Source organism: Sceloporus undulatus, chromosome 2 (genome assembly GCF_019175285.1).
Source record: "Sceloporus undulatus isolate JIND9_A2432 ecotype Alabama chromosome 2, SceUnd_v1.1, whole genome shotgun sequence".
NCBI classification, from domain to species: domain Eukaryota; kingdom Metazoa; phylum Chordata; class Lepidosauria; order Squamata; family Phrynosomatidae; genus Sceloporus; species Sceloporus undulatus.
In genome coordinates this window covers 279740473-279766171 of record NC_056523.1, presented here as the reverse complement: position 1 = coordinate 279766171, position 25699 = coordinate 279740473, and the positions used below count along the sequence as shown (strand labels likewise).

General features: G+C 41.3%; 1 pseudogene; it reads left to right on the top strand.

Annotated features, from left to right (window-relative positions):
* Positions 1-607: 607 nt before the first annotated feature.
* LOC121920654 overlaps positions 608-25699 on the top strand; it is a 96735-nt pseudogene continuing 71643 nt past the window's right edge.

Genomic DNA, 25699 nt, shown 5'->3' with positions numbered 1-25699 from the left:
AAATTATTATTGTTATAACACAGGCAGTGTGATTCCTATCAGCATCTTTGGCATATTATATACAAGTGGGAATTAATGATGTGCACTGGATTCAAGAAAAGCCTGAAGTCCAAACCAAATTGGGTCCCTTAAGAACAGTTCTGTCTGCTGCTTCCAGAAGAAAAGTTGACTAACTTAAAGTGACCAGAACAGAAGCTGGACTCCACATGAATCCTCATTAACATTTTGTGACAACTCATCTCCAAAAGCAAAATGACATGTAAAATTTTGGTTTGTGTGAAAAATCTGGAGGTAGGCAAAAGGAAGGTTGAAAAATGTGGAGGTAGTTGAGTCACTGTCAGGCCTGCCTTCTAACTCTAAAACACATTTTAACAGGTGTTCTCCAATCACTCTTTGAGAATAAAGATTGTAACTCATATAAATTCCAAATTTGTTGCTATATTGGCCTTTGTGTAGAAAAAGAGAGAACCAGGAGGCAACTAGGAGTGAGTGGGGCAGGTTGCCAACTTCTCTCAGTGCATGAAGTGATTTTTCTTTGGCACCCGGGGAGTGGGCTGCTTCTGGAAGATCAATGTGGGCAGCCATCCTGTTGCCCTTGTCTTCATCCATGGAGGTTCTGGTGCCCAGGCTCTGTGGGAGCAGGAAACCTGCCACAGCGAAGAAGGTGAGGAAAAGGCGAAGAAGAACCTTGGCTGCCATGCTCACAGGTAAGTGCAAGTGCAGATACTGGTTCTGCAGATATGGGGGTCCTACTGTATTCTCATTCCTACTGTCATTCTCATTCCTAATATCTAATCTATGTCAATTTGGTATGTGGTGCAGAGACTGGTCATTTTGTCCAATGTAAGTGCTGAAGGGCATTGTTGACAGGATGGCATATAGAAGATTAGAGGATGATCAAATAAAAGTACCTCTAATATTGTGGGTGATGGGATTAAGTCCTGTGGTGACACTTCCCAAGTAGATGTTGTGAAGACCACTTTAATTACCACCACTTAGTTTTTTGGATGATAGTACCCTGGGCCTTTTTATCCCACTGCTACCACCAAATTGTGTCAAGCCGACTTTGCTTGTAATCACCATTCTGTGTAACTTGTGTTACTGTCACCTTTATTTGACTTTTCAAATCTGTTTGAACTATTAGTAGCATGGTAAATATTCAAGTTCCAGATGAGACTTTCTTGAACAACAACAAAAACTTTATTTAAACAGCGGTTTGATAATATTTCACTTGTTGAGATGTTTTATACACTTGTTACTTCACGTCTCATTTTCTTGGTTTCACTTTGTTATAGTTACAGTTTACTTCAAACAGGAGCTGCCATGATGGTGCAAGCGCAGTACAGCATCCACATGTCGTGCGCCGTGAATGCATAATTGATGTGTGATAGTGCACCAATGGCGCACTCATGGCATCCGCTGTGTGCACCAAAAAGAACTTGCTTTTAGCAGGTGCTTTTTGGTGTGAAGGGAGGCCGCGCAGTTTGGCTGCTGTGACCTCTCTCAGGAACAAAAACGGGCAGCTCCAGCCTGTCCTTTCAAGGTGGTCCATTGAGCCCCTTAGCTTTGTACAGCCACCAAGGCTAATGATATCCCACAGGATATTACACTACAGCAACTCCCTTTCACAGAGTTCTGTATGTGCCCTGAATCCCTCCCTTCTAGACTCTAACTATAACTGTCCCTCTCGGTCATAGCAGGACCTTCTTGGTCTGGAACCAAATCCCTAACACTTCAAAGCCTTTGCATCTTTCTCCTAAATGTGATCACTTCTTTTTTCAGAAAAGCCACTGAACTTGTTCCTCTGAATCTTTCCAGACTTCTTACTTGGGTCTATCTCTATGCTGTTTGCAATTTTCAAAATTATGGGCTCCAAGGAAGTTAGAGGATAAGTATTTTGTTTCATATAAAGGCTCTTACACAAAACTCTCTGTCTTTATTTATCTGAAACTTGGCAGCCTCAGGGGCTTGATACACTTGCATGGAAGTGGTGTGGAGGCATGGCAACTGCACATCAGCTGCCCTGACTCTGCCCCCGTGCCGCCCCCATGCCACCTGCCTGACCAATGGCTTCTTTTTGCACCATGGAAAGGTAAGATTGGGGCCACGGCATAGGGTTGCCGCAGTCCCAATCCAACAAGGAAAGGGGTGGCACGGAACCACCCCTTAGGGGTTTATTGAGCCTCTAAGTTCCCTCAGAAGAAGAAACTATTCTTGCAATTCCCTCCCCCCAAATGTGTCAATAAATTTGTAAAATTATTTTAAAATCACAATATACAATTGTGTAGCACAAAAATCTTCAATATGTTCATCTGAAATCTGACAGGCATAATTGTCTCATATGGAGTTGCTTTGCCTAAAATTGAACCAATTTGGCAAGCAAGAAAAAAAATGGTTATAGCTATTTTTGAAATTACCCATGGGAGTACAAACCTTTGTCACTGCAAATGTCTACTTAAGTTAAGGGCCTATGTCAAATATGATGAACCCCAAATCTATCCAAACCAAACTGAGCCATTTTCTAAATTGCTGTATTAAAATCCAAATCAAATATTATGGTCAGTGTATGCTTGAAATAAATGTCTGTATTATACCTAGGTTTGTAGGGCATTTCATATAACTCCTGAGGGGCTGCCCATTTCCCAGTAATTTATTCAGTAATTAAGCAAAAATATAACAATAGCAATAGCTTGTATATTTCCATATTGCTTATTAGTGAACTCAGCACTCTTTAAGTGGTTTACAATCAGTAAGCTAATTGCCCCCAACAAGCTGGGTACTCATTTTACCAACCTATAAAAGGATGGAAGGCTGAGTGAACCTTGGAGCACCTGGGATTGAACTCACAACCTTGTGGCTTCAGTACTGGCATTTAACCACTGCACCTCAAGGGTTCCCAACAACACATAATGAATGGCAGATCACTAGAACACAGCCTTTCCAAATTGTCAGAAGAATGTCAAACTGTTAGTGGAATCAGTGAGTATTAATTTGAAAATATATTCTTAATACAAGAAAAAATAACTATAATTAACTGTGGTGACATCGTATTTACATTTTGAGCAATATCCACAAATAGCTTCACTCTGCTGCGCCATCATGCCTACCACTCTTGGTGCTAATGCAAAGAAACAAGTCCCAGCAGATTCCAGGAACTCTTGGAATTAGAAGAATGCAGAACAATCTCCATTGATGTTGTAACTGCTAGAAACTAGAAAAATCTGTAACAGCCAATTGAAATGCATTATAAGCCTGTTAAAACAAGAGCATCTTTAGTTTATGACAGAAAAGAAGCCTGAAAAAAATCAGCTAGGAGACCATTCTAGAGTCAGAGTACACCCTGTAGTCAGAATACTGTAACAAAAAAGGCCCTTACCAAAGCTAGATTAAGCAAGGTGAGATAGATGCCTCAGAATTTGGCTATCATAAAAGGTAAGCAAATGGTCAGTTATTGACTTTGCTCTTATTGTTTTGCTGCCAGGGATGAGGAGAAGTGCTGAGGGGATTTTCTGGATTTTGTACTAAAATAACCTGGCTGACTTTGGATATTATGAACCATGCTGTGTCACAGGGACATTTGGGCAGAATACTGTCATGGGAAGAGATGGTTGTGCCATTAGCCTCGGTGAGGCAATTATTGCCAGTGGTGGGGCACAGAGAGAGGCACATTTGTCATTCCCTGACCTACCCTGGCAGGAGCCTTACTCATCTAGACAGCTGCCACTAATCCACAGAGCTTTCTGGAGTGTTGATGCTCACACTAATCATAGCATCTTTTGCTTTTGTTGTCAAGTCAATCATTTGGTAGGATTGGTAGGTATGCCTGGAGGTTGCCTACATTGTAAAGAAAAGAGGAAGAAAAATCCTCCAGGCTTCCAAATATTGGGGGGGGGGGGGGGGCACCATCATTTTGGAAGAAAAAAGTCCTGAAAACAGACGGTCTAGAAGCTTCTTGCCCTTGTTAAGATGTAATATAATGCAGCTGTGCAACATAATTAAAAAGTAAGTTGCTATTAATACTGCTTCAAATAACTAACAATATCTCACTGTGGTGCAATAATAGGGCAATAATAGATGGTCTACAGATCAATCCATTAACAGTATTTGACTAGTCAAGTCCTCTACTCACAGGACTTGTCACCTTGCAACAGCAATCCACAAGGAATCAGGGTTGAACACACTTTCAACTATCCTTATAGGTTCTTTATTCATAAAAGTAAGTTTCACACAATATACAGTGTAAACACTTACACCATAAGGAGACTGTGAAAATTTCACCAGGTGGTAAATATTGGTTGTGAACAGTGGCTCTCTTGTAACAGCATTTGTTAGGTTTAAACTGAATATTCTCATTTTGTTGTTGTTTTTCTGTTTGTTTCTTTCTTTTTAAAGGTAATGTGGTAAATGTGTTCTCCTAAACCACCTGAATTAAAATTATTTTTTCCCTTTTAAGGAAAAAATATTGATAAAATTCCATTACACGACTATTGTTATTTTCTTCTTTTCTTTTTTCTTTTTGTTTTTTGCAATGGTTGCTGTTTTGACAGTTCCAAACATCCAGTAGATTAAATGCACCACTGAACTAGTGTATTTTCAGAGTATATCTCCTTTTCTCTTTTCTTCTACAGCCTTCTCCTCCAGCCAGATTCCTTCTGCAAATATAGCAATAGCAAGTACATTACTATACTACTCATCTGTGAACTCAGCACTCTCTAAGCAGTTTACAATCTGTAAGTTATTTGCCCCCGACAAGCTGGGTACTCATTTTACCAACCTAAAAAAGGATAGAAGGCAGTGAAGCCCTGGGATCAAACTCACAACCTTGTGGCTGCAGTGGCTGGCATTTAACCACTGTGCCACCAGGGCTCCCAAAGCCACTGTTCAGAACTGTTCAGAACTAAGATGGAAGATTGGGGGTGGGAAATGGAGTGGGGAGATCATCCTTTTCCTGAATGGAGCAACATCAACACACCATATAGTCAATCAGTTTATTCTATGTGATTATGTCACGAGATGGAAATGAATCCTGACCTGAAGTATGGCTGATCCCAATCAGTCAGAAATAACACAATAAATAAGATGATAGCACTAGACTATATAGCCATTCATATTTGGCTATGACCAACTAGTAGCAAAGAAAGACAAATAAAAGAGAGGGATCTAGCAAACGGAATGTAAACATGCTATTTGTTTTTCAGTGCTAAAAAAAGCCTGTTGACAGCTATTTGACAGAAGAATAGACTCCCCTCTTTTGGAGGTTTTTAAGCAAAGGTTGGATGGCCATCTCACAGGAGTACTTTTGTTGTGTATTTCTACATTGAAGGGGGTTGGACTAGATAACTCTTGTGATCCTTTCCATGATTCTATGATCTAAAAAGGGAGGAGGGATTTACATTGCCAAAAATAGCATCCGAAAATTGATTTGTTCATTTGTAGTATTGGCTGTAATATTGTAGTATTGAAATATTGATTCATGCAACCACATCATTCCTATAGAATAAGGAACAATTAGTGACATAGGAGCAAGCCTGCATGCATATTGTTTCTGATTTTTGTTTTTTCACTGAGCATCCCTAACTTTGTTGTAGTGAGATGTAATGTGATATTTATGTACTGTTACACCACCTGGTTTCCATGCTGCAGGGTTGGAGACCTATTCCTTCCTGTTGCTATTAGCAAGTGAAATTAGTTGCATCAGCAGTGTATTAGTGCTTCACTTGAGATAGTGTAGTATAGCAAAATAATGCTGCACTGGGAATGACAGCTTATCAAGAGAAAGTTTACTTTCAGCATTAAGAATTAATTTAGCTGAATTGGTATGGTGAAAGTAGTAAACACAATCCCTCTCACTGTTGTTTGTCAGGGTGTATTATATCACTCTGGATTGCTTTGTCAATAATCTGTCTGGCCTGCAAGCTAAAAATCTAAGATTGCCAGGATGACTGACAGGCTGGAGATAGCTGATAATTCTAAGGAATTGGAGGTGTAAGATCTTTAAGGACCATGTCTACAGTATAAATGCCAGGGTATCTCCACATCACTCTGTACTTACAAAGGCAACAGCATTGTTAATGGCAGCCTGTCTGTCCATCAAGTTTGCTACAGGAGGATTTATCCCTTTTTCACTCCTTATCTTCCATGGCTGTGTTTATTTCGAAACCAGCCGCAGAATAAATTGCCTCTTCTTGCCTTCACCTCCTACACCCAGTGCAATACGCTGGGAAGGCTAAGACCATTGTATTTTCAAGGGGATGTCTTTCTTCTTCTTCTTTTTTCAGTAGACTAACTTCTAATTGCCTCTATGAAACACACAGACCTTTCTTTCCCTCACCCCTCCTCTTTCAAGCTCTCCTGCTAGAGCATCTTCTGATTAAAGTAAGATGAGCTAAAGTTGAAAAAATCTTCCTGACAATGTAAGCAGGACTTGTGATGTAAAAGGCAGTAGGAAATAAATTTAGCTGCTAAACAACAAGAGTGTTATGAAAATATAGATATATCTTCAAAATGAAGTCACAGGGTTTCTTGTATGTCATTCCAAATGACCTTTATATGAAATAAGCTCAGTTTCTGATATGTTTTTTTTTTCTTAAGGGTCTTCTCTCCAGCCCCTTTTCTATCTTTGCTGGCATGTCAAGCCACATTTGGTCTTACTAATGTAACACAGGCTGTATAAAAGTCTCTGCAAGAGGGATTTAATTATTCCATTGACGATGCGGAAGTCAGAAATGATTTTACTTCTGTCTCTCAGAGCTATGTTTGGCACACGTTTAGAAGGGGTCCTGAGCTGTGTGACCTGGATTCCTTTATGAGAAGATGGCATTAAATTAATCATATAGTGAGAGAGACAATCATGCCTCAGACTCTTTGTATCCAGATGAAAGCTCTATTGGGACTGATGAAATTCTCTCTCTCTCTCTCTCTCCCTGCATGCCACACTGTTTTTCCAAGTTCTACCTCATAGAGATATATATACATATATGTATATAACTCCCATGAGTATTGGTTTGGCCCAGCGGGTGGGAAAATCTTAAGGAAAGGGCTGTACTTGTTGGGTCAGGTCAAAAGGGGAGGGAGAGCTGGAGTTGGAGAGGAGAGGAGATGCATATGCCAAGGTTAAGTTGTAAGTCCTTTTCACTTTGAATAAGATAGTGGTATTTTCAGTTCTGTGTTCAGTAGAAAACAAAAAGGTAAATTCTTTGTAGTGCAATTTCTATATTACATTTACTTCTACTTTGTATTTTTTAATCGAGGGCATAAAGACTGCATGAGTGTGGTATAATGGTTTGAGTGTTGGATGCTGACTTTGAAGAGCAGGAGTTGAATGCCCATTCAGTCATGGAAAATCATGACTGGGGTGACCTTGGGCAAGTCACACACTCTCGGCCTCAGAGGAAGGCAAAGGCAATTCCCTGAACAAATCTTACCAAGAAAACCCTGTGATAGGTTCACTTTGGGTCAGAAACAACTTGAAGGCACACAACAAGAGGTGGATGCGACGGTCAGGAGCACCTGCTACCAGCTTCGGCTGATACGCCAGCTGTGACCCTACCTGGGCCGGGGGGACCTTGAAACGGTGGTACATGCTCTGGTAACCTCTCGGTTGGATTTCTGCAATGCGCTCTACATGGGGCAACCCTTGTACCAAACCCGGAAGCTCCAATTAGTACAAAATATGGCAGCAAGGTTGGTCACTGGATGTTCCAGGACTAGCCATATAACACCTATTCTGCAAGATCTACATTGGCTGCCCATTCCCTTCCGGGCACAATACAAGGTGTTGGTTATTACCTATAAAGCCCTAAATGGCTTGGGCCCAGGGTACTTGGAGGACCGCTTCTTCCCATATAATCCGCCCCGCACTCTCAGATCCGTCGGGAAGCATTTGCTGAGGGTTCCCAAGTCAAAATATTCCTCGTCTTCACAAAGGGCGTTTTCCATCTCGGCCCCGCAGATCTGGAACTCCCTTCCTGACGAGCTCCGCTCCTTCACCTCCCTTGATCTGTTTAGGAAGAAACTAAAGACCTTTCTCTTCCGACAAGCTTTCCCCCATTTGTCCTGATGTTACGTTGTTCTCCCTCTGATATACAATTGTTTATCCAGCTAGTTTGGTTCTTGTGATTTTAATAGTTGTATGTTTATAGTTTTTATTGTATTGGGATGTTTTTATCATGTTGTTGTTGAGTGTTTCTTTGTATTATTTTTTAGTTGTACACTGCTGTGATCGAATTTGGAATTTGGAATAGCGGTATATAAATAAATTTTATTATTATTATTAACACTGTATAGCACAGGCAGAAGACTCCTGCAGTCAAGTTCTGCACTAGCATTTCATTGGCTGCCTGGGATAGTGCATATGTGTCAAATGTAATATATAATTTGTATTGGTTGTATTGTATATATATAGAAATTTAAAGTGAAATTGTGTTTACAATATTCAGTTACAGTTTACCCCATAGAACCTAGAAAAAAGTACATGTATGCAATTAAAAATACTAAAGCCATGAAGCTTTTGGAATGGACCATCCAGGCAAATGCCATGTCTTTAATTAGGTTCTTCCATACTTTGATGCTCATTGTTAATCTACTCTTTATCACAGATAGATCAATATACAAGAGCAAATCTAGTTATTGTCAGGCAGTCATGCTGTTATCCAAACAGTAGTCTAATGACTGGAAGTGTCTGGGCTGCATGGGGGGGGAAACCCTGTATAGAGTCGTCCAAATTTCCTTTTGAGAGAAGCAATTTCACCATTTCACATTATTTCAGGCCATGCAAGTCTCATGGGTCTGATGTGATAATCTTTCTCTTGGTGATATCCCATCAAGTATTCAGTCAGACTGGGAGATTCCAGGAGTTGTAGTCTAAAATGTAACTTCTAATGGGATGCTTCATTGATTCGTTCATCTGTTGCTTCTTTTTCATTTAGGCTGAAGTTGTCTTTGATTGGAAGTCTTAAAAGCTGTAATTAAACCCAGGCCAAGTCACCCCTGCTTCTTGTTGCAGCCCTCATCTTTGGAGTTTTTTTGGTTCATCAAAACATCAGAATGTTCCTGCATTCACATAAAGCCCGTATCACTGCAGCTACTCAAGAGGGTCAGCAAAATTAAGAGTGCAAAGTGAGCAGCTTTGAAAACATTGAAGAGGTGCAAAAGTCATCCAAGAATGTTGGATCATCAAAAAGACATGGCAAACTGTCATTATTTTCAGAACAAATTAGCCAAAAGGATTTAGACCTAACAAAACCTAACATAGGCCCATTACAAACAGGCGTAAAGTACATCCTGGGGATGTACTAGGGTTAGGCAAAGTGCGTACCTTACGCACACACCTAACCCTAGTACGGACCCAGTCCATACAAAATGGTGGCGCACTATACAAATGGGCGCTGCCATGACTACGTCACCACCGCGCCGCCTCCAAACGAGGCGGTGCAGTTGTGATGTCGTCGCACCGCATGAGGGCGCATAGAGCACCCTTTCCGCGGCGCAAGAAGGAGCTCCGAAACAGAGCTCATTCCGCAGTTTGCGTACCTGGCGCAGCCTTTAGACGGCTGCGCCAGTGACGCAAAGGAGAAAGGGGCCAAGCGGCCCCTTTCTCCTCCTCCCCGTTGCCGTTGGGTGTCCTTGGGACATGAAGCCCCAAGGACACCCCTTTCCAGGCCACTGGAAAGCGGCCTTTTGCCACTTCCCCGCGGCCTGGAAAGCGGCAGATCAGGACCTCGGAGGCTGCCTTTCTGGCAGGTTAGGACCCGATCCGATGGGGAAAGGAGCGCCTACAGGACGCCCCAAACAGGCGTTCTGTAACGTGCCATAGAAAACATGTCACCATGTTGCCATATAACTAGATCTTGAGCTCTCAGGTCAGCCAATACTAGTGAAAGTAAAGAACCTAGCACACTAGACAACACAGTTTCTGTCAAGGTCCAAGAAAGTTGCATTTCTGAGATGGAAGTTATAGAAAACTTAATTGAAAGGCCACAGACACCAAAACGTCAATCAGTATATCAAAGCTGAAGGGATAGGCCGTCCCAAAACTTCAGAGCGTCTCTGGTTGAACAGTGCTCACTAACTGTCAGAAAGGAAATGATGTTCCACAAATCTTTTGTCAAGATTTGGTTGAAGCATAAATCAGACCAGAGGTTATCAGCTGTTCGACGCATCCAAGCTTGAGCAGCTCTGTAAACAGTGAAGAGGTGCAAAGGTCATCCAAGAAAGTTGGGAGAAAGGCAAGCTATAAGAGAGCACTTGGTGAGACAGAGGATGAACAATACACAGAAGATAAGCTGTCTCTACCAAGAAAAAAAGGCTCCATCTTCTCCATGTCTTGAAAGCAAGGTTGTCCACTCGGTCAAGACATTCATGCGCACAGTGCACAAGATCAAAATGCTCACAAAGACCTCAGGCTCTGTCAGCCAAAACACCACTATAAAATCATCCCTCAAGCAAAATGCTCCTTTAGCGACCACTTTCCAGGAAAAGGAGAAGCAATGGTATGAAAATCTCAGGAAAAAACAAGAGGCTGAACAATATCAAAAACAGAAATTACAAGAGGAAAAGAGATGACGACTGGCAGCTATGAAGTGGAAGTGTGAAGGGCATCTTTGCAAGGTGCTACAGGTTTGGGAGCTGGTAGAACAGATGGAAGAAGAGAAGAAAAGACTGAGGAAAAGCTTGCTCAGCATAAGGAGAAAAATGGAAAGAAAAAGAAAGAAGAGGAGCAGGTGAAAGCTCGCAAGTTGCAGAACATCATCAGGCAGAACTCAAAAGGGAGAAAAATTTGATCGCTGAGAAAGAACTGCAGAAGAAGAAAGAACAGGAAAAGCTGCAAGCACTGCGGGAGTGTGAACTACAAGAGAAAAAGAAGGCTGCTCGCTTGCAGAGAGAGGTTTTAGCAGCAGCTAAAGAGAAGGAGAGTCTAAGAAAAGAGGTGGAGGAGAAAGAAAGGAAACTGCAGGAAAAGCAGAAACAAGAACAACAGAAAGCAGAGGCTGAAGCAAAGGCTGCTAAGAAACAATTGAATGTGACAGCAGATATTGAGAACTCACCAGTCTGTAATTCATACCAGATGACACCACAAATCCACAAACAGCCCAAGTTAAATGATTATGGAATGGATTTGAATAGTGATGAATCAACAGATGATGATAGCCAGCCCCGCAAGCCCATCCCTTCATGAGTTACTGGAAATGAACTAAGCCAAACAATTCTACATCACTATTACAATTCACCTGACATCAAGACTTTATTTGGCAGTGTGAAGAGTCCCAAGCTGGAAGAAATCTTCCAAAAGAGCAAACCATGCTATTTGAAATGTACCAGTTCTGCAGGGTGGAACTCTCCACCATTCCCAGATGGAAAATCTGCAGCTTCAAGAGATGGTGATTTTTTTTATTATTTTTTTTAGAGCTAGCTACTGTTTTATATGTTTTGTATAAGGAGAAAACATTTATATGTTTTAAAAGCATATGTAATTTTTTTCTTTTTTCTTAATATTAATAAAAGTATTTAATTAAAAAAAGTAACTTCCAAGCTCTGAAAAGTCATACAGTTAAAAATGTGGAATAAATATGGATTTCGTTGCATGGAAAGAAAAGTCGATGGAACTGGGCTGTAAGAGCTTGGCATTAGAAGAATGAGACCTTCAATGAGTTAAATAATAATAAATAAAACTTTTATTTCTACCCTGCCTTTTGTTAAAACAATCAAAGCGGCTTACAACAGTTAAAATAGTACATCCATATATACAAAGTATCCCCCCTTTAAAAAAAATTAAACAATGTAAGATTTAAAATTATATAACTATTAAAAACCAATAACAGTGGGATAGTCATCACATCTATGGCCAAGTACTTTATTCTGGAAAAGCCTGCTGGAAGAGATCCATCTTGAAGCTGTCTAATTGGTAATTTGACGGATCTCATCTGGAAGATGATTCCATAGACTGGGAGAGGCTGCAGAAAAGGTCCTCTGGGAAATCGCAGTCTGTCTGGTTTTTATAGGTTGCAATAAATTCTTCCCAGAGGACCTGAGTATATGGAGTGGATTATATGGAAGTAGGCGATCTCTTAGATAACTTGAGCCCAAGCCATGTTGGGCTTTAAAGGTGATAACCAACACCTTGTACTGTGCCTAAAAACTAATAGGCAGCCAGTGGAGTCACGTTAGTATTGGTGTTATATGGTCACTCCTGGATGTTTCAGTAATCAACGTGGCTGCCATATTCTGTATCAGTTGAAGTTTTTGGACTAGGCACAAGGGTAGCCCCATGTAGAGCGCATTGCAAAAATCAAGTCTTGAAGTTACCAGTGTGTGTACTACAGTTTCGAGGTCCCTCGGTTCCAGCAAAGGGCACAGCTGGCGTACCAGCTGAAGCTGATAACAGGCGCTCTTGACTGTCATATTCACCAGATTTCTCATGTGAATCGACGGATCAAGAAGCACCCCCAGACTGTGAACACAGTCCTTTGATGAGAGTGTGAACCACTCTAGGACTGGAGGTTGCAACACAATACCTAGTTTGGGGCCCCCGATTGTCAGTACCTCCATTTTGTCTGGATTCAGCTTGAGCTTGTTTTCCCTCATCCAGTCCATTATGCCTCAAGACACTGATTGAGGGGAGAAATGCCATCTGTCGTCATAGCCGATGCCCAAGACATGGGGAAATATATTTGGGTGTCATCAGTGTACTGATAAAACCCTGCCCCATGTCTACAGATGATTTATCCCAGTGGCTTCATATAAATGTTAAATAGCATCAGGGACAGGATGGCGCCCTGAGGGATGCCACAATTAAGCTCCATTTTTGAAGAGCAACTGTCCCCAAGCATCACCCTCTGGAACTTGCCCGAGAGGAAGGACCGGAACCACTGCAACACAGTGCTGCCAATTCCTAACTCTCTCAGGCGTTCCAAGAGGATATCATGATCTATAGTAATGAATGCCACTGAGAGGTCTAGAAGCACCAGCAGGGTCACGCTCCCTCTGTCGATGCCTAGACAAAGGTCATCAGTTAAGGCGACCAAGGCAGTCTCCACCCTATATCCTGTCCTGAAGCCAGTTTGAAATGGTTCTAGATAATCGGCTTCATCCAAGACCACTTGGAGCTGAAGAACAACAGCTCTTCCGATCACCTTGCCCAAAAATGGCAAATGGGAAACAAGCCTGTAATTTTTCATGTCCAGGGGGTCAAGGAAATTTTTTTTTTTTCAGGAGCAGTCTAACGAGCGCTTCCTTTAGAGAAGATGGTACATAATCTTCCCCAAGGGATGCATTGATGACACGTCTAAGAAGTGCCATCAAGGCATCACCCCTGGATGGCGAGCCATGATGGGCAGTGATCAAGAGAGCATGTTGTCTTCCTCACCCTTTCAAGGATCTTGTCCACGTCATCAGTGCTCACAAGCTCAAAATGATCCAGTCCAATCTCATAAACGGATTCACTGGACACTTCATCAGTTGATTTTGCTCCAACATTGGCGTCCAAGTGGACTCTTATCTGAGAGATTTTATCTGCAAAGTAGATGTTAAATGCATCACAGCAGGCTATTGCTGGATTAAATAGAGGGTTCTGAGTAGATGTCATCACCATCAGTTCCCTCACCACCCTAAACAGCTCTTCTGAATGACACTTTGCAGATGCAATATAAGAATAAAGAAAATACTTATGATGAGTTGTGTCAGATAAGAGTCCAGTTCTCCACCAATCGCACTCTAGTCATTGTCCCACCCACTTCATGTTCTTCAGCTGTCTGGTGTACCAGGATTTCTGATTTGAAGCGGGTTGGAAAGGACACTTGGGAGCAATTATGTCGATAGCCCTGGTAAGATCGGTATTCCATGTATTTACCAAGGCTTCAACAGAATCAACGGCATTATCAACCATTAAACAGTCTAGTTCAGGTTTGACAGACCCAACTATCCCTAAATTTGACTTAGAATCATAGAATCATAGAGTTGGAATATCTTTCAGTTTGCATAAGCAACGTCTCGCATTTCCCACCCCTCTCTCCCAAGATAACTGCATCGTAGAGAACGATGAAAGATAGTACACCACACAAGTGTAGTATTGTGTATTTGGAAAAATATTCTTTTTAAACAATTGCCTTACACATGTACTGAACTGCACCAAAGGTCTTGACAGAGGCATGTGGAAAAGTAACTTTTCACTAATTACCATCATGCCTTCTTAAGAGTATAACTTAATATTTTCTTCTGTGTTGTACTGAGTACCTATATAACTTTCCATTCCTACCACCAAGAAAGTGTTGTAGTGCTTTGAAGCTGGCATGATTCCATTTTGTCCTTTTGATGTGCAGAATGATATGAAGAACTATTTTGAGTGTTTTTCACTTATATTAAAATTAATGAATGGAATAATTCAAGAGAAAGTGAAAAAAGAAAAGAAAAGCAGGACACCACTCGCACCATAGGTAGAAGGATAAAAGTTACTATACCATTCCTTCTCACTATTTTTGTGTGAAATAAATTCAACAAACCAAGTAAGCCTTTTTGTAAGGTTTCTTTCCCCCCTTCAATACAGAACAGCCATCATCAGTCTGGAAAAGGGGAGCTACAAATGAGGTCATTTATGTGTAAGTTGAGATCCTGGGCAAGATGGATTTGAAGTGACACATCTTTGAGCGGGCTAGCTATTAACAAGATTGTTCTTTGTTGAGGACATTCAATAACCAGATTGTCTATAACAAGATTATTGTGTGTGAGAGATAAACCTTGCACGGGTTTCATGATGAAACAGTCTTAAGAAGCAATAAACTATATAGGCCAGAGTACGAACAAGTTAGTGTAAGAGACTAGAGCAGAAGTGAATTCTGTCCTGCTAAAAAGAAGTTGCCAATTTTCTTGGCATCCCACTGCACTGACTGCTCTGATTTGTCTAAAATAAATCTTATGCTCAGCTAGTCTCTTTTCCCTTTTATCTATGAGACTTTTCTTAGTGGATGTGCTTGTTTTGCTTGCATTTATGTATGTAGGAAATTAGCAAGCTCATTTTAATATGTGTTAAGATTGGTTTCATGGAAAGCTTAGAGGGCACACAAGTCAGGAAGCTATGAAAGCCCAAGCCTGAAGAGAATGTATTTTTCAGGGGCCAGCGGGTAGGGGAGAGGGGCAACCCCCTTGCCATGAGCCTTTATTTTTTTTTTTAAAGCCAAAATGGTGCAAAAAGAAGGAAGCTAAATTGTAGACCATTTTCCAGAAAATTTATGGAAACATATTTTTGTCGGTCTAGAAATTGGTTGAGTGGATGGTTGAAGCAGGCCCAAGCTCTCCCACTACATGAGGCAGAAAAAGAAGCACTATTGCCCACATCACATGAAGACTGCCCCCCCTCTCACACATACATGGAAAGTCATGGAGATCACAAGAGAAGGAAGCCACAATAGCAGCTGATACTGCCATTGCACAACAACAACAAAAAAACCCTGTTTAAAAGGAGGAGAACAGACTGCAGATTTCCACCTTATCTAAAGAGGGAGGGGAGGAGAAGATTGTAGTGTGGGCAACAGCTCTCCCCACTCTTTGTTATGAAACAAATAGAAGCATCCACTGCAAAATCTTCCCTCCTTGCTCCTTCAGTTCTTCCACCTCCTCCTCCTCCAGTGTTCTGGGCTTCTTGCAGGTGAACCTCATCCTTTTCTTTCCCTTTTCTCAGTCTAGGCAGTTTCAGCAAAGCAACAGTGTTCTCAGATGTCCAAGTCACACGGCTGGCTTGCCCAACTGCATACTCCCATTTCCCAGGCAAGCAGTCTCCTTGGACAGGTTCATTCCAGTGCTCAGTGGCAGAGTAGTATGCAAGGTTTCTTGCTGGCCTGCAAGGACTGGGGAAGGATACTATGGGAACTTAGACAGGGCTGCTGTAGGGAGGACATCAACCAACCCACTTGACAACCAATCCCTCCAAGCCACAGTATGTGGGCCCTGACTCCAAAGTAGAGCCATTCTCAAACCTAGCCCTCCATCTGGGGAAGAGCTCCATGCATGAGTGCTACCTTTGTCCTGTTACACTATCAGGAGGCAGACATTTCACAACTGTCATATAAGTTAGGCACTCTGGCAGGATTTGTCATGGGGCAAAGGGAAAATCCCCTGTGCTCCCCCCACCTGATGTAACCATTTCAATAGTCCTCATGGAAATTATGGCCCTGTACAGATGGGCCTTTTAGTACATCGTGGTGATGTACTAGGGTTGCCCAGGAGCGTCCTTTTTAGACACTCCCTAACCCTAGTATGTCGCCAAGGCATCAAAATGGCAGCTCCCTGTCTACATGGGCACCGCCATTTTGACATGATGGCTGCACCGCATCCAAATGGCACAGTGTGGCCATCACGTCCTGACGCCGCTGCAGGGCACTTGTGGTGCCCTTTCAGAGGCTCCGGAAGGAGCTCTGAAATGGAGCTCCTTCCCAGAGGTCACCTCATTTCAGCGGAAACTAGATTGCTGAGGGAATGGCGCTGGGGGAAAGGGGCCAAGTGGCTGCGGTTCCTGGGGTGTCCTGGGGCATGAAGCCCCAGGACACCCCTTTTCGGGACCAGGGAGGAGCGGCATTTTGCCATTCCTCCCTAGTCCTGAAAAGTGCCGTATTGAGGCCTTTGGGCTGCCGCTGTGACTGCCCTGGCCCCAATACATGGTGCGAAGGGGCGGCTGCAGCCCACCCCAAATTGGCGGTCTGTATCCCGCCTATGGTAATTAGTGATTCAAAATATCTACAGGTGGTTTCGAATGGAGGAACAATGCAGGGAATATGGAGAACTGCACATTTATTGGCAATCGCCACCCATATAATAATTTGGTGGTTTTTCAAATCATGAGTATTGATATCTAAGAGAAAGGGTTTGAGATTAAACAGTATCAAGCCATTCCTTCTTGTTATATTTATTTTAACTGATAGAGAGAGGGGAAAAACAGTCCTGAGAGAGACTAATGTGACTCATCAGCAAATTCTGTATCATAAACTTTACATTCATTACCAAAAATTTATTCTAACAAGTATTTTTGATTTAAATAAAAATACATAATACATAATTTATATATAATATATCTTAACCATGCCAACCATGAAAACTACTGTATTGTCTTTGTTCTGTAATAGGGTGGCCATATATACTACTACATACAAGATAATGTTCTGTGTGAAGGGCTGTTGGAGGCCAGCTTTTTGTTTTAAGATACCTTATACTTAAAGAACTGCCTAAATTAAAGAATAAAAAAGGCAGAGTAGGGACCTCAAAATTGCCCATTAACATGTAGCATATGGAAACCAAACTGAATGGGTAGCATTCCAGACAACATTTTTATAACGCAATCACTCAACCTCATTCACATAATTTAATGGGCAGTCCAGATGATAACTTCTTTCATTTCTCTTCTAAGTTTCCCCATTTCTTTTACCTTCCCCCCACCCCTTCTCACCACAAAAACTGCATTTAGGAAAGCAAAATGGAATAGCTAGAAAGTGAATTAAACCCAACTACTAATCCGAAGTAGAGCAGACCCATTTAATCAATAGGATTTATATGAATTCTGATTCAGCAGTTGATTCAGTGGGTCTATTCTAGCAATTGAATTTGAACCAATAGGTTTTGATTGGTTGCACAAGGAGCCAACTGTATGGAAATGCACCAATCACAGTTCACCACTGGAGGGAGCTATACTATGAGATTATCACACATTTTAATAATGCAACTCACCTCTCCCAAATTCAAGTCTAATTTGGGCTGCATCCAGGTCCTATCACATGGCTTTTGCTTCCAAATCTGCCATCTGAGTAAATCCTGGCTATAGCCTGGGTCCCTTAATGCGCTTCGGTGGCCATTTTTCAAAGTCAGGAACTTTCCAGCTTTGAAAAATGCCTGCCAAAGTGCATAAAGGGACACGGGCTGCAACCAGGTAGTACTCAGATAGTGGATTTGGCAACAAAAGCAATGTGATAGGACCCCGATGAAGCCCAAATTAGACTTCAATTTGGGAAAGGTAAGCCATGTTATTAAAATGTGTGATAATCTCCTATATTTTTATTTAAATAATAGCAATGATTCCTGAATTTGTATATATATTTAGAAATTAACATATACAAATTTGATGCCTTACTTTGTCCATTCTGATACTGTGTAAATAAATTACTTGTTGTTTCCCAAGATTACATGCGTCTCTGTGCCATGCCCACTTTAAAAGAAATATGAATTTTGGATGATACCTAATGCATAAATCATTTTAGCAACATCAATAGTGATATTAATAGAATTTAAAATATTTTCTGAAAAGATAGATGAAAAAATTAACTGATATTTTATATTAGGGAGAGTATCACAAGGGGAAAGAGATAGAGAAGTCCCCTGGATTTATCCTATCCATGACCTGAGTGAAAGTGATTACGGAAGTCACTTTCACACTGCAGCAGGCTGAAAAGTGCTTTCAGCCATCATGGTATTAATGGGTTAAGCCATTAATACAAAAGACTACAAATGACGGCTGAAAGCACTTTTAGCTAATGGCTGAAATCATTTTCAGCTTGCTGCATTGTGAAAGTGATTTGCACTATCACTCTCACTCACGCATCCCTGTTGGATCAAGTGTGGGTCAAGTGTGAAAGTGCTTCCCACGATCAGGCAGAAAGGATAGGACTGTCCTGGACTGCAGCCAGCACACACAGACACATGCCAATAAGAATGGCTTAGTCCAGCAAGTGGAAGCAAGACACAGACCTTGCAAGGAGTAAGCAGTCTGAGAAGCCAAGCCGAAGTCAGGATACCAGACGTCAGAGCAATCCGAAAGCCAAGCCGAAGTCAGGATACCGGGAGTCAGAGTAGTCAAAGCAGTCCACGGTCAAAGCAGCCAGAAGATAACAATGGTCCAGTCTGAGGTCAAAGCAACAAGGAGTCAAGATACAAGGAGCCAGTGCCAGCAGCAATCACACCAAGGGATCATGCAATGAACTCTGACACTGAGTGGAGGCCTCTCTACAGCTTAAGTAAGGGAAACTCTCCCCTGTGCCACCCGAGTCTGGTTGGCTAATTGCCTCTCTGCAATCCTCTTGGATCTGTGCCTGCAAGCACTCTCAGCCCTTCTCTGTTTGTAAGTAGGCACATCCAGGCAAGCTTCCTCCCCAGAGTCACCACTAGGCTGTTGCACCACAGGAGGCCTCTCCCTAGCACTAGGACCTGGTTGGGCCTCCTCCTCTGGGGCTGGGAGAGCACAGCTGGGACCTGGCAGAGCAGGATTACCACCTGGTGTAGCCTCAATTAGCTCTTGCTCTGGAGGAGGCTCGTCCTCCTCCTCAACCTCCGAGAGATGATCTTGGCTGGCCATGACAAGGACAGGGACAGGACAATGACGTCCCATTCCTAATGTGATAGTTTCCTAAGAAAATATAGCCTGTGGGCCACATATGGCTCCTGAAGCCCGCATTTTCAGCTCCAGAACTTCTCAGTCCCTCAAGGCCCCCCTAACCCCAACAATGTTTTTTCAGACAGATAATTGTTTGCTTCAAAATAACACAGAAGCTCCCACCACAAAGAAAACACATGAAAACGTTTGAAAATATCACCATCCACACAATTCCCAATACCTCCTACTGCCCCTAATACCTCCAATTTCCTCTGTAGTCCACCTCAAAATGGTGAGAGGAAGTGAAACAATGACAATTCTGACTGACATTTTGAGATGGACAGCAGAGAAAAATGGAAGTAATAAGACTTCTTGTGGGGGGGATGCAACTCATGGGGAGCATCTAGGGCAAAATAGGCTCCTGCCCAAGGCAGTTGCCCACCCATGTTTTAGATGATAAGGTAGATTTGAGGGCTCATTTACACTGGCCATAATACTCTGGGATGTTTCCAGGGTATTCTGGCCCCAGAGCTGCTCGAGATATCTCTGTTACCTCTGCACCCCACACTGCACCCAAATTAGGGCTTTAATCTTGCATCATTTAAACAGGTTGCAGTGAGGATGGGGAGAAACGGTGTAATTGCCCCATATAGACATGCCCGTAGATAGCTTCAGTGAAATATATAATTCAGAGATTCCACCTTTCAATGTTTTTCTCTAAAATTTTCACCACTAAATGCAAGTATTTTATTGAAATGAAGGAGCATTTAAACACATGGTCTGCAATCTAAACTTGTTATCATTCAGCCAGTTTTATCTGATCTGCTTTCTGCAACAACAAGGCCTTACATCCAAGAATCTCAAGGTTCAAGATGTAACAAACTATGACTAAAATGAGAGACCTTGTTAAGAACAAATGTCCCAGTCATATTTTGACTTTATTACCACACATGTGTAGGTGTATAGAAGTTATTCAACACTTTTGTAGCTGTTATATTTCAAATTTTAGATGTGTTTTCATTTAAGACAGTGGGTCTAGGAACCAGGAGAGGGAGACACTAGAGAGCTCATTACATTCATCTTTCAAAACTGTTTCTGTTCTTCTTAGTTCACATTTGGTGAAGTCAGTTGGGATAGGAGCATATTGCCATTTGCTTCTGCACTGTCTTTTACAAAAAGACAGTTACTATTAAAAAAATAATCAGGATTGTTTGTATTTCATTTTAATCCCCAAAGAAATGGATTCCAGGTGGGCAATATTTGATTTGGCAACATTTCAGAGCTTGATGTATTTCGGGGTCTGTAGTTGTACACCAGCAACTCTGCTTCAGTAGCACAGAATCTTCCCACATTATGTAATGTTTGTTTATGATCTTTTGTGTGTTTAATTTTATTTAAATGTTAAATGTCTTTGTAAAAGGTTCCTTGCATCTTGGGCACAAAATTTAGTTGTTCCAGTGATGGAAATGGGATTATCGGATGGTTTCTACCCATAGAAAGCTGGAATGAGCAAGAGCGCTAATTCTATGAGAAAGGTACACATCACCAATTTACATTTTCATACACATATATTGTACCTCAGTTGCAGCACTTATTTCCAGATGACTAGATACCATATGGTGAGGGCCTGAAGGCTGATTTTAAAGCTCTGAATTACCACACTGTCTGGGAAGCTTATCGCACCCATTTCCCCCTTTTATGGGCATGGGAAGAGGGCATGCGGGACCGCGTTAGTCTGAGGAAAAATGAATTTTACCACATCTCAAAGCATCCTCAAAATGGCCTCATTCCATCGCCCGGTGCCAAACCATCCCCATTCAGAACTGAGGAGTGTCCTTTGCTTCGTTTGGAAGACTTCCGACGCTCCTCAGCGCTGGGTTTATACCACAAGGGTTTATTTTTAAAATGGTGCTGGCTGAAGCATTCTGAGAACTTTGGTCCAAAAACATAACATTTCCCTTAACAACATGAATTGTCATACTTTCTTCCATAAGTCAAATGGTTTTTAGTTTCCTGGTAAATAATATATAGCTGTACAATCTGTAGGGACTCTGGTTTGGACATGCATGATCTAGATACATATTGTACATCTGCCATGAACTGGCACCTGAATAAGTCTCATAAAGTATCTCAGAGTGACTCACATCACTTTTTTCACTTATGAAATCTGCAACCATTGAGTCACCTTCAGCAAATCACTGAGTCCAGTTATGGCTTGTATCTTCCCTGTTAATGGTGCAATCAATATGTTCAGGATTTCAGGCTTTAAAAGAACTATCTAAGGAGCTGAACCTATTGAGCTGATGGTGCTCAGCACTTTGAATAACTCCTTTAAAGTTTAGATTAAAAGCTACTAGGGTGCAGTAAAACTAAGAGGAGACACGGAAGCCACCAGCCTCCAACTACTCAATTTTAATCTTTCTTCTTTCTCATTGAAATATACTTACAAATTACCTAGCTACAGGGAGATTTTTAAAATAAAAAAGATTGACCTAAACTTTACAAAGATTGCACATATTACTAAAGAAATAATTGATAATAAAGTCAATTTTGGCTTCTTTTTCTGGAACCTGCTCCATCCTTTCCTGGCTGAAATGACTTCATTTCTACTTTTAACTGAAAGGCCTTTGTGCACTTTATAGAGGTTTGTGTTTGCAAAGAGACAGCAAGAGAAGTGAGGTAAAACTCTGAGCCTACAAAACATGTGGGTCTCAGAAGATGGGATATTTATCATTTCCACTTTCTGTGCATCACTTTTGGTTGGACAAAAATGAAAGAAGAAATATTACCGCATGAAATTTTCTTCTAGATCAAAAGGTAAAGAAGCTGTTTTTCTCAGGCCTTGCTGGTGTTAAGATGTTTTTCTTTCTTTCTCCCTCCCCTCCATTAGTTTTCTGTTATAGATGCTGTATGGACAAAGACTATAAAAGATGTAATTTAAGGGCAAATCCACAGCTGAAAAGTCAAAATCACTGGTTTCTCCTTACAGAAGGCTCCCTGGGGAACATAATACAGGGAATCATGGGCAATTTACTACTAATTGTGATATATAACTGTCTGATGTAAAAAATCAATGTTTTTCTCTTTAAAAGGATTCCCTAGGGACCAAAAGGTAGAAGGTCAGAACAGGTTACTAGTTTGCATGCTTGTCTGTTTGTTCTTTGATGGCAAACAACACTATAAGTAATGACTATTCACTCACAGGAAGAAAGTAGCAAGGAGTCATCTTTGCTCCACCTTATCCTGCACTGGAATACCATTTTTTGATGCTGTATAGCAAATGTTATGTATTATTTTTGATGGTATATGGCAAAAAAAATGGAAGATTTAATAATTCAAATGATCATTTCTTATACATACCACCTGATTCTTTCAGCACTAAACGCTCTCTCTCTCTCTCTCTCTCTCTCTCTCTCTCTCTTGGCTCTTTCTTAGGGTTGTTACTGGCCTTATAGTCCTGTGCTCTTAATAGCCAACATACAGAGAGTTTGGGGGGGGGGCACAGAGTTTATAAGTAGATGGGGAGGAGTTTTTCCTGTTTCCTGAAAACAGGCTATTAAATGTGGCAAAAGTTCTTTCATTGGACAATACTGTCTGAAGCTCATTGATGTTGATGTTGTCTTTAACACTTGGAATATAAATTTAATATTTGTTAAATTGTGTTCTCTCTCTGTCTCCCTCTCTCTCTGTGTGTGTGTATCAAAATTATTGAAAATAAATGTATAAATGCACATACAGCTCTCAAAAAAGAGTGTTTTGTAACATCAAATGGAGAAGCCAAGCTGCCTCAATTTTATTGTCTTTGTTCCCAGTCAGCAGTCATGGGGAGACCCTACTTTTTAACTATAGTTGTCTCCCTGTATCCACAGATTCTTTATTCATAGATTCAAGCACCCATGGCTGAACATGTCTAAAAACGTATAAATTCCAAATAGCAAACCTTTATTTTCCTGTTTTATGTAAGTGATACCATTTTACTATGTCATTGTATTTAATGGGACTTCAGCATCCATGGATCTTGGTATCTATGGACGGTCCTGGAACCAAACCCCAGTGGCTACAAGGGCCCACTGTACACATACTTCCTATAACATACAAAGTAGAATGCATCATCCCCTTTCCCCCCCAGTGTGCTATTTTATCACCTTGGCCCGATGAAGAAGACTGAGAAGCTTTGATGATGATGAATGTGTCTTTTTGTTGGTCAAGGGCATCACCACTACCACTATTGCCCACTGGATGGATGTGAGGGTACATATCATGCTAGTCACATGTTTCAGGTTGTTACATTTGAAACTCACATTTCCAGAAAAAAATGTGGGATGGTAATGTACTCTTTTACACTATCATTGTATTTGTGCTTCAATGCTGTCGGTTTTGATGCTTGGTTACAATTTACACCACTCTGTTTACTCTGCCTCTGGCTGCATGATTGGGTTTTTAAAAATACACAGACAGCTATAATCACACAATTACACAAGTGTGTGATTATGTATTGGCAGTTCTATTGAACCACCTCAGTTTCTGCCCAGATCATATATACTACTTCTAACCCCTTCCCATGCTTCCTCAACACATCTCTGTTTCTGGTTTTGTATATTAATTATTCTTTATGCTTTTGTATACTTATTTTAAAAATTTCCTGAAGCCAATGGTTTCTCTGGACTTTAAAATCTTTAACAGGACCACATCAGAACTGTACTATTGTGCTATTCTCCCTCTTTATATAACTATAACAACAGCAACAGCAACAATGTAAAAAGCATTCTGGAGGACAGAGAACTCTTGAGAATCTTGGTGTCCTCCCAGTTTAGAGGAAGTAGTCTGAGGTTTCTCTACTAGAGATCCCTGGGGAATCCCCAAGGGAGGAGCAAGGAAACTATCCCTACTATGCATCCACTATGCTCCCAACATCTCTATGTAATGGAACAAGACATTCGTACCAAAGTGATCACTAAACTTTATCAGGTACGGGATCATGAATGTATTATTTCAAGTGGGAAAAATAATTTCCAGAAATGATTCCAGAACTGTACAGTACTGGGAGAGTTAGTGTCAAGTTATAAGCTCCAAACAAAAATGGGACTAATGCAGTGAAATAATAGTATAACAGAGTCATATGATAAGTTCTCAAAACATGCTGTGATGAAACATTTCAAACAATGCACTTTTTATTTTTAAATTAAAGTGGACAATACTTATAGTTTTACAGTCCATGTTTATGCATTTTGCCATTAGTCATTTCTATCACATTGCCAATTAATGGTAAGGATTGGGACTGTATAGAGCTATACATGTTCTTGGACTGTAAACCCCAATGAGCATTAGCCAGCATAGGCAATGTGAATATTCCTAATCCCTAGCATAGAACAATCAGCCTGATAATCTTTTTTGGATTTATCTCTGGAAATCCTTGGCACAATTCAAAGGTCTGATTATAGCTCATAAAGTCCTATACAGCTTAGCTCCAGACTGTCTGAAAGACCTGAAGCAGACAGGCTGGAAAGAGTGGCCTGAAGCTGCTTTTTCTGAGAGTGTACTGAGACCCCACTAACCGCACCATCTGCTCCCAAGGCAGCCCGCATGCGCAAGCCATGACCACATGGCACAACATGAAGTTTGCGCTGCTGGTAAAATCCCTGTGCACCATTGCACAAACACATCTCTGGTGACAGCCTGCTTCCTAGATGCCATCCCACTGGATGACCACCCCTTTTGATCATGCACACTGTCACATCTACAACCCTCTATGAGGACAGGGCATTGGAGCAGAGGTGTGCCCAGTAAGACAATGCACAAAAGTGGCCTGAAACTCCGACTGTTGGCAACCCCCAGACTGTGGAATGATCTGCCGGAGGAGATACAATAGCTGAAAATTCTGACAGCATTTAAAACAGCATTAAAGATATATTTCTTTCAGCAGGCCTACCCAGTCAATTTTAAATCATGACTTTTTAATTGGTATATTTTAAAGAATGTATTATATGAGTGTATTTAATGGTTTTATAATATTGTATTTTAACTTCTGATTTTATGTGGTTTTTTTAATTGTGTTTGTATTTTGACATGTTGTACCCCACCTCTAGCCTTGAGGAGAGGCAGGAAAGAAAATCATCATCATCATCATCATCATCATCATCATCATATTTTGTACCTGGTGCAGTTCATACCACATGCACCCCATAGGGATGCCACTATTAGATGAAAGATCTCCACTTTCTCCATCTCTTTCTGCTTCTCATCCACAAAAGCTATTGATGCCGACCCCATAACCCAGCCACACCCTTCCTCCCTTTCTACCTCCCTTAACTCTGTGGCAGTTGTGCGAGAAGTAGCAAAAGCACTCAGGGAGAAAAA